Source organism: Styela clava, chromosome 7 (genome assembly GCF_964204865.1).
Source record: "Styela clava chromosome 7, kaStyClav1.hap1.2, whole genome shotgun sequence".
Classification (NCBI taxonomy): domain Eukaryota; kingdom Metazoa; phylum Chordata; class Ascidiacea; order Stolidobranchia; family Styelidae; genus Styela; species Styela clava.
In genome coordinates, this window is record NC_135256.1 from 23,873,482 (window position 1) to 23,888,235 (window position 14,754).

The following is a 14,754-nucleotide window of genomic DNA, read 5'->3' on the forward strand; positions in this document are numbered from 1 at the left end:
TTTTTTTTATCTAAATGTAATAGATTTTTCAAACCTTCTAAAGTGAAATTGATTATTCACACAGAAAACAATTTACTGAAAGTAGTTTTGGAATATTGATTTTTTTTGTCCACATTTTGACCCAATTAAGAATACACATCAAGCTAGCAAAAGAATACTTGAATAAAACACTTGAGTAATTAAATTAAACGCAAAGTACATGAAGAAGGTGGCATTTTCGAAGAAAATGGGAGTTGTAACATTTCTGCTCTTCACAAAATTCTGAAGCACATTGTTTAATTTGTCATATTTCCATCAATACCATCAAAAAACACAATAAGCTCAGCAGTCAATATGACAAATTCGAAGACCAACTTCGAACAGAAAATTTCCATGTGGGTGTATATTAATATAATTATACAACGACTTAGTTACTAAAAATCAATATCAATAATAATTCAAGCAATCCTATGCCACGCAATGTAGTGCGAAATGTCTTGTCGAAAAAATCTGTCATTTGTTTTTTTACTGATCTATACATGAAATGATAAAAGTAACTTTTTTGCATTACTGGAATTAATTAAACATTCGTAAAGATCCAGATAAACCCATGATCATGTGGCCTCGTTAGTTAGAGTTGGTACTATAAAATCATTTCAGACTGGCCTTAGTATGCTGGTGACACAAAAAAGATGCCAAACGCCAGGACAAATGTAATTATTAAAACATTGAGTTTATACTGTAGTATTTTTGTTAATTTTAGGTTCATATATTTAGATTAAGTTATTTTTAGTGTATGTATTATTCTTTCCTTATTCAAAGCTTGTTCAAAAATGATTTTGATGGTTGTACATAGAATTTTACGATTTTTTATAATAAATACTGTAACTTGCAAATGTTGCAATAATAGTGGAATGCAAATATTAATATGTAATTGCATTTGAAATTGAAGAAAATAATAAAACTTAATCCAACTGTTTAGTTGCATCACAATATATGTCACAAACTAAAACTATCTTAAAAATATCTTTTAAGTATACATTATCAAAAACTGTTTGCGGCTCTTTTTACAATTTTCAAAATGCAATGCGGCTCTCGAAAACCCATGAGTTTGACACCACTGATCTATTCTAGACGATTCAAGCATTGCTTTGGAAAATTATATCACTTCAATTAAATTGAAATAATCTCGCTATATTAAATACAAAATCTTTGCTATCATAAAGGTAAACCAATTCAGCCACTCGAAATATACTGGCCTTATCAAAGCAATGGAGGCAAAATTGAGAGTTCATGAGCTATGAACATTTGTTCTTTTCTTTGTCTTGAACTTTCCATACTCCACAGCCCCTATTAATTTTTTTTTAATTTTAATTACCATGTGATGGTCATACATATCTTTAACTTGTATTTTCTGTCATGATGTATTATCTCAATGTGCCAAACTATTAATTAGTGTGCATATTTTGCTTCCAGATGACATAAATGTATTGTCATGTTTATTACCTCAGCTTGGAGTATTGACAAGAAAAAGGTGCCAGTAAATTAGGTAAAAAAATTTTCAACTCATTGTTATAATCAGAATTCACAATCAATAGGAATTATAAACAGCCAACAATCAGTGAGAATTATATGCGAAATCCCTCAGAATAAATTTGTCTAAAATCGGAGGAAGGCAAAAAATATAGGTAGTTTCCATCCACACAAGCATTTCAAGAAGACTTGCTCGAGCCAAACTAAATGAGCATCGTCAGGTGATCGGTAAGGCTGCAAGTTGAATTCAGCCCTGCAACCTCCTGCATAGAAGATAATATTAATTAGTGGGCTATGAGCTAAATTCCTAAATTTAAACAAACCTATCTACGATGCATTATGTACCAGCAATGTTACCTACGATTAACTGAATATGGAATATGTCTAATAAATTCACCTACAAAAGCAAGTTCGATAGGTGCAAACTTTGTGTTATGGAATTGTATCGCAGCACAGTTTTGTATGACACCCTCTTTAAATGAAATTTCAATGATTAAGCGCAAACATTAAAATTACTAACTTTGAACTTTGTCATTATCTGCAAAATGTTCCACACAAATCTTTCCGCTATCGCGTTTGTAATCTTCTCTGATAAAAAAAAACGTCTATGATGTCCAGAATTGCTCTTTACAGCTTGCCTGTTATTCCAGCTTTCCAAGTAAGCAAAACTTCTTAGATATAGAGATTATTTTGTTTCGTTACAGGCGCAAAAAGGCAGGTACTATACGTAAAAAAGACGCCGAGTAGCAAGAGCGAGCGGAAAACGGACGCGAAAGGCGACGAGAAATATGTGCATTGGAGCGTATCATGAAATACAATGTTTTGCCTGTAGTCTTATGGAGTGACGTCAGAGTTGCCTATCATGTTGTTTAATGTCATTGGATACATAGACTTGATGCGGTTACGCGAACCACCCTACAAACAGTTTTGTATACTCCATCTTTATCCCTGTTATCACACCCACCCTTCTTGCACAACTATCTGTATGAAGGACCATATTTTACGCATTTGATTTATTGTAATTTATACTTATCGTAGAGGGTGCATGCCACACATTCGCGTGTGTTTAGGCCAGTATGGTCTTGTGCATACATCCCGTCTGCAGTATTGATATTTACCAACTTTTTTATATTGCTTTTACGAGACGAATAAACATACATACATACATGCATAATCAGAGGTGCGGTGGCGAGCGTATTCCTAACGCTTATCACGACGCGCGACATCGCCGAGCAAGCTGCTACGTGATACCCAGATGAAATTCTGTCAGATGGATAAAAAAAGGTAGCGTTATAATGCCTATTAGTAGACCTAATATTTTTGTTAGGTTACTACTGACTTACTAATCATAAGGTGGTGAAAAACGAAACACGACTTGAATGATGTACCAAAAAAACATGTACAGTTGTCAGTTGAAACAGGAATAAATTGCAATGAAATGAAAAATCATCTATCATAGTCAAGCCTACCGACCAACAACTACCAGATGTTGTAAGTATCTACTGCTAAAAGCTTACAAGTTACAACTTGTTGAAAAAAATAAATGAAGTATGAAGAATACACTCGACTCTGAGTTCCATCATTTATGCACCTGCATACTTTTGCACACACGGACATTTACACCTATGCACAATTGTAGGCCTACTCATTCATTTGCACCCGCATATTTTAGCAACTGAATACAGATTGCACCCATGAACATTTGCATCCACGGACGTTTGCACCCACGTATATTTGCACGCAAAGAAATTTACAACGATGGACATTCGCGCCCTTGTATATTTGTACCCATGGAAATTTTCACCCTTGTACATTTGCAGTTTGCACCAGCGCACAGTTGCGCCCACGTTCTTATGAGGACTATGATCCGACACTATTTAAACTGAATTAAAAAAAAATCCGAAGTTAGTTTGTTAGTATATTAATGAAAATTCAGCCAATAGAAGGAAAGTAATCAGTACCATCAACACTTATCAAATCCCCAATTTAAAGATGGAAGATAATTTGCCTAATGAGGCAACTCAACTTTGTCTATTCGTCAACTAACTAGTGTACTAAAAATGGCGCTCCAGAAGTATGTGCACAACCAGTGATGAGCTGGAAAATAGTAACAACCGGAACGCGCCTAATTCGCAAAAATGTAATATATATACAACACGACGCAAACCTTCACAGAAAGTTTTGTCCGTCCTAAGATAGAGTCAAAGAACTGCAATGAACGAAGAAATTATGTGAAATATATCTGTGTATAATTAGAAGAATATTCATAGCAATTTAATACTAATGTTATTATTAGAAAAGTATGGAATGAATTTCAATGGGGTCAAAGGTCGGGGAAACATATATTTACTGCTGAACTAACTACTTCTGTGATGTGATGTAAAAAGAATTACGGATTATGATGTAACAAAGCATAAATTAATAACCAGGGTTACCAGAAAAACTAGACTTTTTTACCATAATTTTATTTCTACAACATGAACGCAAATGCAGTAAAATGTCCAACAACCGGAACGCTGCGCCATTTTGGCGCACATACTTCGGGAGCACCCTAAAAAGAAATAAATCTTCGCGGAACTGCCGAAAGCCTGCGCCTGAACGGCACCTTTATGCTGACCAGCCGTTAGGAACCCACTGCTTAATGCAAATTGATCTTATAACCACAGCGATAAGTTTTTTGTTATTATTCGCCATTTCGATATTCAAACTGTTGAACGAAATCATGGGAATAGGCAGTGGCGGCGCGTCAATAGGGCCAACCGGGGCAATGCACCGGTTGTTTTTTCGGTATAATAAAAAACATTCGAAAAATACCTCAATATCGGTTGCACAGACTGTCTACACTAGCAATATTCTCCCGACATGGTTCATTTTTCGCTCGCAAAGCCTTCGCCGAACGTCGACAGGGCGACGCCGATTTTGCCCCGGTTGCTCATTGTATATCGTATTCTCTCTTTTATCTTCCACTCGCCGCGTTTGTCTCGTTTGTTTTCTGTTTCTTTTACTAAATCATCGGGGCCGATCGGGGCTAGCTCCGAAATTATGACGACACAATGCCGACGTTTCTTACAACAACGTGTTGACATATTCACGCATTCCTTCTCGAGTTGATAGATTCCTCGCCTTCGTTTTTGTCGCTTGTTTCGCTATTTGAATCAGTTAGAGACCTTAAGTCCATTTGCTTTTGATTTTCCACATTCCTTTTGAGCTCCTCACTTCTTTCCGGCTTCGCATTTCTTAGCCTTAGACCTCATAATGAATAAGGTTGATGCACTACTTCGCACTCCGTTTTCGCAGCTGCCGCTGGAACAAAAATTAGAGGTACAACGTCTTGGGCCTTATCAACCAAAAAATTGTTCACTGGAACAATCCCATGACGGAGGAAAGCGTCGGCGTACATTCTGCGCAGAAACTTGGTATAAAAAACACAAATGGTTGTGTTACAGTGAGGACAAAAATGCACTTCTTTGTTTTTATTGCCTACTTTTTGCTACCGCCCGTGACTCACGTCGGTGTAAATTTGGTTTTAGAGATCTTAAACATCTTTCCGAGCGTGCCAGGGATCATCAATCTTCTATGGAGCATCTGGACAATGCAGTAAAATACCGAACATTCGGAAATGTTAATATTGCAGCACAGTTGGATGAAGGACGCGCGGTTTCTATTCGTCGGCACAACCAAAACGTCGAGAAAAACCGCCATGTTCTCGGTCGATTGATAGATGTTTTGAAGTTCATTGGTTGTCACGAGCTGTCCCTCCGTGGGCACGATGAACGGGCTGGGCTGGCTCTTCTAATAGAGGGGTATTTTTGGATATGGTGGAATACACCGCATCCCTAGATACAGTATTGAGAGATCATCTTGATGCCGCAACTGTTTCGAAAGGGACATCTAAGGATATCCAAAATGATTTGCTCGACTCAATGTATAAAATTTATTTACAACATTTGGCTCTGGAAATTGAGAATTGCCAGTTCCTTTCGATTCAGTCTGACGAGACAACTGACATCACGTGCGTTTCCCAACTGGCTGTGATTTTTCGGTTTGTGAAAGATGGTAAACCTACCGAGAGATTTCACAGCTTTGTACCAATCGTTGATCGCACGGCTTGTGGGATATCGGCTGTACTGAAAGAAGTGTTACAGCCTTACAACGCGAAGTCAAAATTGATAGCTCAAACTTATGACGGCGCGGCAGTCATGAGTGGGTCGAAACATGGTGTTCAAGTTTATATAAAAGAAGATTTTCCTCATGCGCATTTTTTACATTGTTATGCACACCAATTTAACCTCGTTATTAAAAACATGTGTTTTGATACCCCTCTCGTCCGTATATTTTTTGCAAATGTTTCGGGGTTTTCTTCATTTTTTTCCGTTTCGCCGAAGCGCTCTGACCTCCTTCGCCAGATATGTAGCCGCCGTCTCCCAGCTTGTGCACCAACACGTTGGAACTTCCAATCACGCGTGGTGCAGGGCGTGTCCGAAATTAGATCTGAGCTCATTGAGTGTTTCAATGGCATTCAGCGCTCTCCGGTTTGGGACGAACGCTCTGTGAGGGAGGCGGCAGGTCTAAAGCGTCTGCTAGAAGATGGTGAGTTTTCATTTTTTCTCGCTTTTTTCTCCACAATATTCTATCACGTGGATGTATTATACCTATACGGCGCATTGCAGTCAAGGCTAATGGATGGAGCGTCTGTGCAGTCGTGTATTTCAGACTTCTGCGATGCTGTATCTCGTATCCGGGAAACAATAAAATACGACGACACATGGAGTGCTTCTTTATGCCGCGGGCAAACAACGCAGCGTTTGATTTTGTCTGCAAAGGAATGCTGTGACGTTCTGGTGAATCAAATAGGCGATCGTCTGCGCACTGAACACCTTGCCGCGTTCTCTTTGATGAACCCCAAAAATTTTTCAAAATTTGCACGTCAATTTCTCATTCATTTGTTGGCTACTGTCTCCAAATTTTACCCCATGATAAACGTGAGTAAATTGGAAAATGAATTGCGATGTATATACACCAATCAAACTTTTTTGAACATCACATCAACTTGCGCTCTCTATGGGTTCCTCATAGATAACACTCTAGTAACTACCTTTGCGGCGTCTGCAAAATTCTGGACATCATTTTGACGACGCCTATTTCTTCCGCCGACGCAGAGCGAACATTCAGCACGCTGAAGCGTATTAAAACGTATCTCAGAAACACAATGAAGCAAGATAGATTAAATTCCTTGGCTGTTTTATCCATTCACAGAGACGTTATTTCTGGGATGCATGACTTTAATCAGCGCGTTACTGAGCATTTTGCTTCCAAGAAACCGCGGCGTGTTGCATATATGTTCAAGCAGTAGAAGTATAGCAGCATATATATAGGGCTGGGCATTTTCGAATACCTGATGATTTCAGAATCGAATCGAATAATTTTTTTCGAATCGAATCGAATCTCGAATACTTGGAAGGTATGAAATTGTATGTAAATTTCTTAGTATTTTAGGTCCTCCAGACACATAAATTACTGAAAACATAGAATACATCACTGACAATAAAAAAAAAAACGTTTTCATCAATACCTCAATACAGAAAAGAGTCACAAGTCAGAATTGTGTTGAAAAAATATGGCTTCAATGAAAAAAAAATTGAGAAATTTACCTCGACCATTGGCGGAAAGAGTAAAACAAGATGGCGGCCATTCGAAAATTTACTCTAAACCGATTCGAATAATTCACTATTCGATTCGAATATTCGATTCGAAATGCCCAGCTCTACATATATATATCTATGAGTGAGCGACGCATGTCCTTATCTTTGCATTACCTTTCCTTTCTTCATAGTAACGTTTTAAATCTTATTTTAGGTTTTAAAGACACTTTCTTATCGTTAAAAATTGTCGCTTTTGCCGATCGGTTGTTACCGATGGAATGGTTTTCATACTCATAAAATGATGGGAGAACTTACAGCGCTCATCCTGTCCCCGTAGATGGGGGTGACTTGGTCCCGCAGTAGCTTGCCCCGGTTGTCAAAATAACCACGCGCCGCCACTGGAAATAGGTATGGTAAATCTAGCTTAATATTTAAATTTATAACACATTTCCAGTGTATTGATAACAAACACAAAGGATGCATCAAATAATTGTAACAATCGTCCAGACGGACCAAAATTGCTGATAACAACGGAATATCGTAATGCCAATGATTCCTATTTGTGATTTGTTTACGAAAATATCACTGCGTTTGTACTTGCTTTAATATGTAAATAAATAAATATAATGTATGTAAATCCTATCCGAAAGATATTTTTTAATGAGAGAAGAAGATGAGTCTTTCTAAAAAGATCCATGGAACATTTTAAGACTGTAATTGGAACTGAAAAATATAATTTGGCATTGGTTATTCGTTTACGCATTTATCGAAATACTAAACTTTAAATTTGTGTTCTACTTTACTTAAGCATAGACACACTCACTAAAAGGTTTATATTCAAATGAATCGAAATTAACGTAACTGCTGTCCAAAAATATTTACACTTCTGGGCCATGATCCGCTTTTGTGCGTAAAGACGTAGAGTTACGAATAGCTACTAATGTGCGGGGAAATTATGGGGAATTTTGTTCTTACCGTATTACGAGTTATGTGCTTTCTGTATTATGCGCTTCCCGTTTTAGGGACTAGCAAGCATCTTGAGCTCATGAAGCTGTAACAATTGTATTACTGAACGAAAACAGGACGTCGCCACAAGATTTTGAACACGGAAAACTCTCGGTATCTCAAAAATGTAACATCCTACTAATTTTAGCGTAGTTCTCCCATTGTTCTGAGTTAGGATAGAAACATATTGCGAACCAAATGACTAAAATTAATATAAATAGTGGAATTCGTGCTGATTTCTTAGTTATGGGATAAATATAATGTTTTGACAAAATATCATTTATGTGAAAGGAGATTCATACAATGAGACAAGGCTTAGATAAGTGGAGCAAGACAGTTTTGAAACATCCAATTTTCGATACTTAACCTGGTGCACAGCCTGAGTTCAGGTTGTGCGCCATCTTGGTGCGCATACTTCAGGAGGTCCAAATTTTCGTTATATTGCTCTAAATTGTCGTATAACCAAAAAAAGGGACTGTAGAACTGTACTGACTATAAGTGAGGTTTTCTCGTGGCAATGTTAAACATGAAAATAAAGTTTATTAATCAAGTATTTCAGATACTATATATATTAAAAGAACGGATGTACGATCATTGTACAAAACATTATTTTAATATTGGACTGAGTCTTAAAAATAATATTGATAAGAAAAATAAAAATACATATGACCAGCAAGCAAGCACAAGGAAAATTAATATCAAGATGAAAATTTTGAAAAATCAGCAATGCTCAAAGCAGTCAAGGAAAAGAATCAGTTAGTTGCAGAGGTGAAAAGTAGTAGAGAGCTTCTTGTAAGGAAAATGAAAACAAGGAATGGAAATAGAAAAAAATCGACCACGTCAGTCAAAAGGAAAAATAAAGACGGAGATCAAATATTTAGAGAAGCAAGTCAAAGAAATAAACCAGTATTGGCTATCGAGCAACGACACCTATGAAAAGTCTAACATTAGGTCATATAAAAGTAAAAAGTCAACGTGAAAAATCTAACATTAAATTATAAAGAACAGGATCGGAACGCCGAAATACTAACATGGTCTGTGGCATAAATATGTTTGAAAAGGCCGGATATTCCCGAACTCACTAGTAGCAAACGCCGACTATCAGATTACCATGACAACTAAAGCACAGATACAGTAATATAACTGGGGCCGGATAACGCAAGCTGAGCTGAGTTGCAAAGCTTGAGGCCGGTACCGGCACTGTGCTGATGCATGGTTCCTGAAGGCTAGGGACGAATTTATACATGAAGAGAGAGAAAAAATGAATAAAATGTATCCAGATTAAAAGGTCACGAAACCAGGTAATTACAGTAAGTTGCAATACTACAAATAGCCAATTCATGCAGAACATGCAGGCGCAAAGTCACTAATTTACAGCGATTTAAAGTCACACGATACTGTGTAATGTAAATAAGGTAAAATCTATTTTTGTAAATATGTAGATGACGCCAAAAAGTACAAAGACAAGTGACTCAAGACAGTTGTTTATAACTTCTTTCAACTCTCATCTTTCAACTGATCGCTGATTCAACGTTCCACTTGCATTATTTTCGACTTTTATCGGACTTGAAACACATTCAAAGGTGAGATTACCCGAGTGCAATCACTGATACAACTTCCGATAGTTCAAAAGTCAATATATATACCTGTCAGGCCAATCAACCCAGCTAAAAACACTGATTCAACGAGTACGTAATTACAAAACGTCACCGGAATGAAGGATATCAAATTTAAATATTATGTATATATATATATTTATGCTACATTAGAGCGAAATATGTGCATATAAAAAATCAAAACAAACAAATATTCAAATGCACGTGGGTTGGCGTCCCAGTAGTTATGGCTAAAAACATTTCTTGGCGTTTCGGCATTCCCTGTTGCTGCTGTCAGTCTGTCACCTGTAAACAAGAGATATGAATATCGATCTTTGAATTTTTGTAGACTTTTATAAAATATTGTATCCCACGTGTGTTGCGAAATGAGTTTCTTTTTTTTTTTAATAAGTTTTAACATGATAGAAAATTAGAACCTCCCGACTTCGTGAATGAATTTCCATGCTTCTAATTTGTATTCCTCAATTAAACAACGTTGTGTACAAGTATATTAGGTATTGAACTGCAGGTCCTTTCTCCTTGTCCACTTCGTATGTACATAGCCAAAATGATATAGATTAAATCCTTCCGCATCCTCATAATTCAACAATTATTAAAATCTTAACTTTGCAAATATATTATATTATATTTTGCCTCTCGAACTTAGACTATGACCCACCGAAAGCTCACAAATACACTTTCTATTATGTTATTATTATTTGACTGCATTATTTCTAGATAACACAAATGTCGTCATATTTAGATTGAAATTGAGTTGAATTTGATATTTGAATATAGCGAAATGGACTATGATACTTACCAATATTGGTCTGATGATGTTTTAGGATGTTTCCTGAATTTGATCGTTCAAACTAAAAAAAATAAGCGATTCTAATCGTGTCAAAAATGAAATGTGCGAGTCATTGCTTTAAAAAATATTTTTTTAAATCTGTTCCGAAAAGGTGCTTAATAGCAATAATAAAATCATAATAAAATTTGGTCAAAAAGTTGTCAAAACACTTACCTCCAAAATAGGATAAGACATATTTCACACAAACTTGACATAGCAATATTGATCCGAAATTTAAACTCAAAGTGAAGAAAAAGTATAAAAACCTAGTATAAATAAATACCAGACCTTCATTTTAGATATTCCGAGCTCTTCATCCATATGCCGAAGTCTTTCTTCTAGTTCCTAAAAGGATGAGGTCATTGTTTTTTTCACTTTCACGGGGCTGTAGAGCCTGAGAAAATTGAAATCGACTCCGCCGGACGATTTCCGGACTCAAATCATATTCAAGACCGACTCCGGGTCGTAAAAATTTTGACTCCCACCCCAGCTAAGAAATCCAAAATATTCGAATTTTTGTAACAAAACTACGACTCTGGGGAATTTAGAAAATACGACTCCTGCTCCGACTCCAGTGAAAACATGCCCCTTTCTTTATCAGCTTATAAAAACTTTTCGAATATTTTTTTTAATGTTTCTGATATTATCCGCCTCCTGATTGTCTTCATTACTTTTCTATTCTATTCTTTGAATTTTCCAAATCCACTTAAAGACGAGAAGTACCTTAAAAGTACGTTTCAAAATTTTAACTCATTTTAATAAATGAAGAAAACCAATACTCACAGACGTGGCCGAACGTCGTTTTCTTCAGAAAAGAACTTGAAACAAGAAATGAAACGGATTAAGAATTATCATAATTGATCCTTTCTCTCACTAAAATTATACTTATCAATCATTGTGGAATATTAAAGAAATATATATATCAAATTTTAGTTCATAATACATTTGATAAATATACTTACTTTTAATTCACGCTTGAAGCAGATCTCACATTTGTAGGACTGCTGGGAATCGTCGATTTGTTAACCTCACAGTTAACAAAACATGGTGTCTAAAAATGAAGACACTACTGCAATATTAGAACAAAGTAAATAAGTAGTGCAGCGCATAGTAAAAATCAGCCAAAATTACGACATTAGCCGTATAAAAATGATGAATGATTAGAGTATGTAATGTGTTAGGATAAATATAACTGACCTTCGAATTAGAGAATCTATGGCTTATGTTCAGCGTCATTTCATGTCGTTTCTAAAAGTCGATCGGATTTTAATCAGTTTTTGGTATAAACAATTGGTTTATTTTGGACTGGTTTAAGCTAGTGGATCAAATTGTTGCATCGGATTACAATTCTGAAAATATCAAGTATAATAAAATATTGACAGCTACTGTACATACTACTAATGCTGACACAAAAATTGCTATGAAGCTTTTTTGTTTGTTTTTATAAACTAATATACTTACTGTTGTTGATAATAAATGAAGCACAGCCGGTGTTAGCAAAACGATGTAATTTGCCGACGTTTCGAATTTCTATACAGAAAAACTTCATCAGGGCATGATATGGAAAGGACACAAGTGGATATATATAGAGCAAGAAAAAGAAAAAAATGAAAAAATTGTCATGGCGTCAACTCTAATCTAAAGGATGATGATAAGATAATATGTATAAATAAACAAACTAGCGCAAGTTCAAACAAAAAGGGGACTATTTGAACAATGATTTATACACAGGCGGGAAAAGTGTGGTTTCTTTCTCATTCATCGAATTCTTCTTTTTGGACACGTTTAGTGGTCATAACGATCGTTTCAATATTATGTTGTTGTTGTTTTGTTCTTGTTCTTTGACACGTTTTTAAAAAATCGCTTTTCTCTTCGAATACTGGACCAATTGCTTTGAAATTTCAGTGGTTAAAGATTAATTTCTTCGCTAGAAGGCTATTACTTTTATTTATTTCAAAATTTTGCGTGAATTCTATGAAATTTGATATTTCGTCTAAAATTTTGCTGTATTATTTTTTATCCATGGGAACACGGATTTTAGTCAGTGTCATGACTGGCTGTACGTTTTGATTCTGCAAAATTCTTGCTACTGGAAATTCAGAACTTTTTTGAGGGTACCGGTAGCGTCAAAGGTACCGGTAAAGACTGATTCGCTCTGGTCTAACGTGTCCATATATTTGTGCGTAGCTCTAATGTTTATTTATGTGATAAGATTCGAGAAATAGTCTTCTCTAGTATTGAGTTTCTTTTTCTAGTATCCTGCTGTTTTTCCAGTCGATGCTATGGTTATTAGAAAGGGCGTGTTTCGAAAGGGCCGACTTGTCAATTTTCTTTTGTTTAATATCTCGTAGATGTTCCTTGCTTCGAGTTTCCAGGCTTCTTTTGGTTTCTCCAATGTAGACTGAAGAACAATCGCAGCAAGGTGTCGCAACTGGTGATTTTCAAATCGCAGCAGCATGTTGTACCGGTCAAGAGAGGGTTGATTTTATTATTTTAAATTAAAGATATAGTCATATAGATTGTAAAAAAGTCAAATGAATTTCATCAAAAACTTAAAATTATGTGAATTTTTCGATTGTATTTTGATAATCTTACACAAAATTGACGTAACTCTTGTATGGCGATTTCGGTGATTTTCGAAGCCCAGCAGCATGTCGCCACGCTAATAACCGAATTGCGTAAGTAATTTTTGGCGATTTTAAGTTTTTTATGTCTGTCTGAACTCAGATTTTATTTTAAAAATTCCGAAACCCATAAAAATGGAGATTTAGTATGACATTCACATTTTTTTCGTCATAAAGAAATTATCATTGTTACCGCAGGGCTATTGTGACGTCACAGAGGCACAATAACCCCGGCGAAGTATATTCAAGTTTTTGTATCTCGGATTCCAGATTAGCGCGTATCAATTTAAATTTATACTACAGTATAGGAAGGCGTGCACTTGTGATATTCACTGTCCGAGTCCAATTCACCTTGGTTGGCTTTTATATTGAGTGCATTGCTGTTTTATTCTTTATATTTAATCTTAGTCTTATTTCGGTGGGTGTGCAGAACATGTTATATTATTGAAATATATATTTATAAACATAAAAAACAATGTAATTGAAACTGATTAGTTATTTGGGTTAGACATTGTAGATACTGAAAATTACATTCGTTTTTGTAATGTTTATTTTTCAGGATTGGTGCATATAGTAAGGTTGCAAAATTGCGTATATCCCCAAGTCATAGACACATTTCTGCCTAAGTCACAGTGCGCCATTATGACGTCACTTAACTGCGTCATACAAATTAACTTGAATCCGGCTACGATCAAAAAATTGAACCATGGCAAATTATTGACTCTCAATGGCATAACAATATCATTAGGAAGTTTTTTACGTTTTTCTCAAAACTGTTAAAAATGACTTACGCAATTCGATTATTGGCGTGACGATGTTGTTCCGGAAAAATCTTATACATTTTTTAAACTTACAATACTTTTTATAACTTACAATTTTAATGATTGTATCTTTCATTTGAATTATTAGAACCGTCCCTGCGCCGTTTCTTTACTATATATTAACAAGAAAAATCATTGGAAACATTTAATTTTACGCGTGGATAGTTTCTGCGATTCTGTCAGTCTTAATTTCGTGTTTTGCTGCTAGCTTCACAGACGTTTTGGTTCATCAGTATTTGGTGGAAGAGCATGTTTTTTTTTGTATCGTAGATTTAGTGTTAACTTGTAGGGAAATTGGGATTGTATTTCATGCAGAGATGTGTTAGGATAAGAATTAAGGTATTAGGTTAATACTTATTTATACTGTTTTATCGTGCATTCAGTTACATCTGTGTATCTGATCAATTGAGGATTGGAAGCATTGTAGTCCAAACTATTTTAAATCAGTTAACCTCATACCAGTGGCCACAAAAGTGCTGCTTATACAGTTGAGTGGACGAAATAAAGCAAGTGCGTTTCGAAACGGTGTCTGGTTTTGTGCATGAGAAATTCAGCGGCTGTCCGGTTCATCGCACCCAAGCTCGGAAAGGTTTTAGTGACTCATCATAAGAATTCTTGTCACCACAAATACTTGCTGATTGAAGCCAGGGAGTGTGTGCATAGATCTGCTTGCCATTCCAACCAATGAGTATTTACACTTTTGTC

General features: G+C 35.8%; 2 long non-coding RNA genes across 6 annotated transcripts; both read right to left on the reverse strand.

Annotated features, from left to right (window-relative positions):
- Positions 1-38: 38 nt before the first annotated feature.
- Positions 39-2,387, reverse strand: LOC144425179 (uncharacterized). The gene is made up of 2 exons (XR_013477360.1): positions 2,033-2,387; positions 39-1,775 (listed from the first exon to the last, which is right to left on the reverse strand). It is a non-coding gene; the product is annotated as an uncharacterized LOC144425179 (long non-coding RNA).
- A 6,041-nt stretch (positions 2,388-8,428) lies between these two features.
- On the reverse strand, positions 8,429-12,788 carry LOC120328323 (uncharacterized). 5 transcript variants are annotated; one of them, XR_013477348.1, is made up of 6 exons: positions 12,066-12,788; positions 11,567-11,670; positions 11,388-11,422; positions 10,893-10,949; positions 10,575-10,626; positions 8,429-10,060 (listed from the first exon to the last, which is right to left on the reverse strand). It is a non-coding gene; the product is annotated as an uncharacterized LOC120328323 (long non-coding RNA). The 5 variants fall into 5 exon arrangements; XR_013477347.1 differs by lacking the exon at positions 11,388-11,422 and adding an exon at positions 11,802-11,953 and having other exon boundaries at positions 10,893-11,327; positions 11,567-11,655; XR_013477345.1 differs by having other exon boundaries at positions 11,567-11,655; positions 11,802-12,788.
- Positions 12,789-14,754: the final 1,966 nt, after the last annotated feature.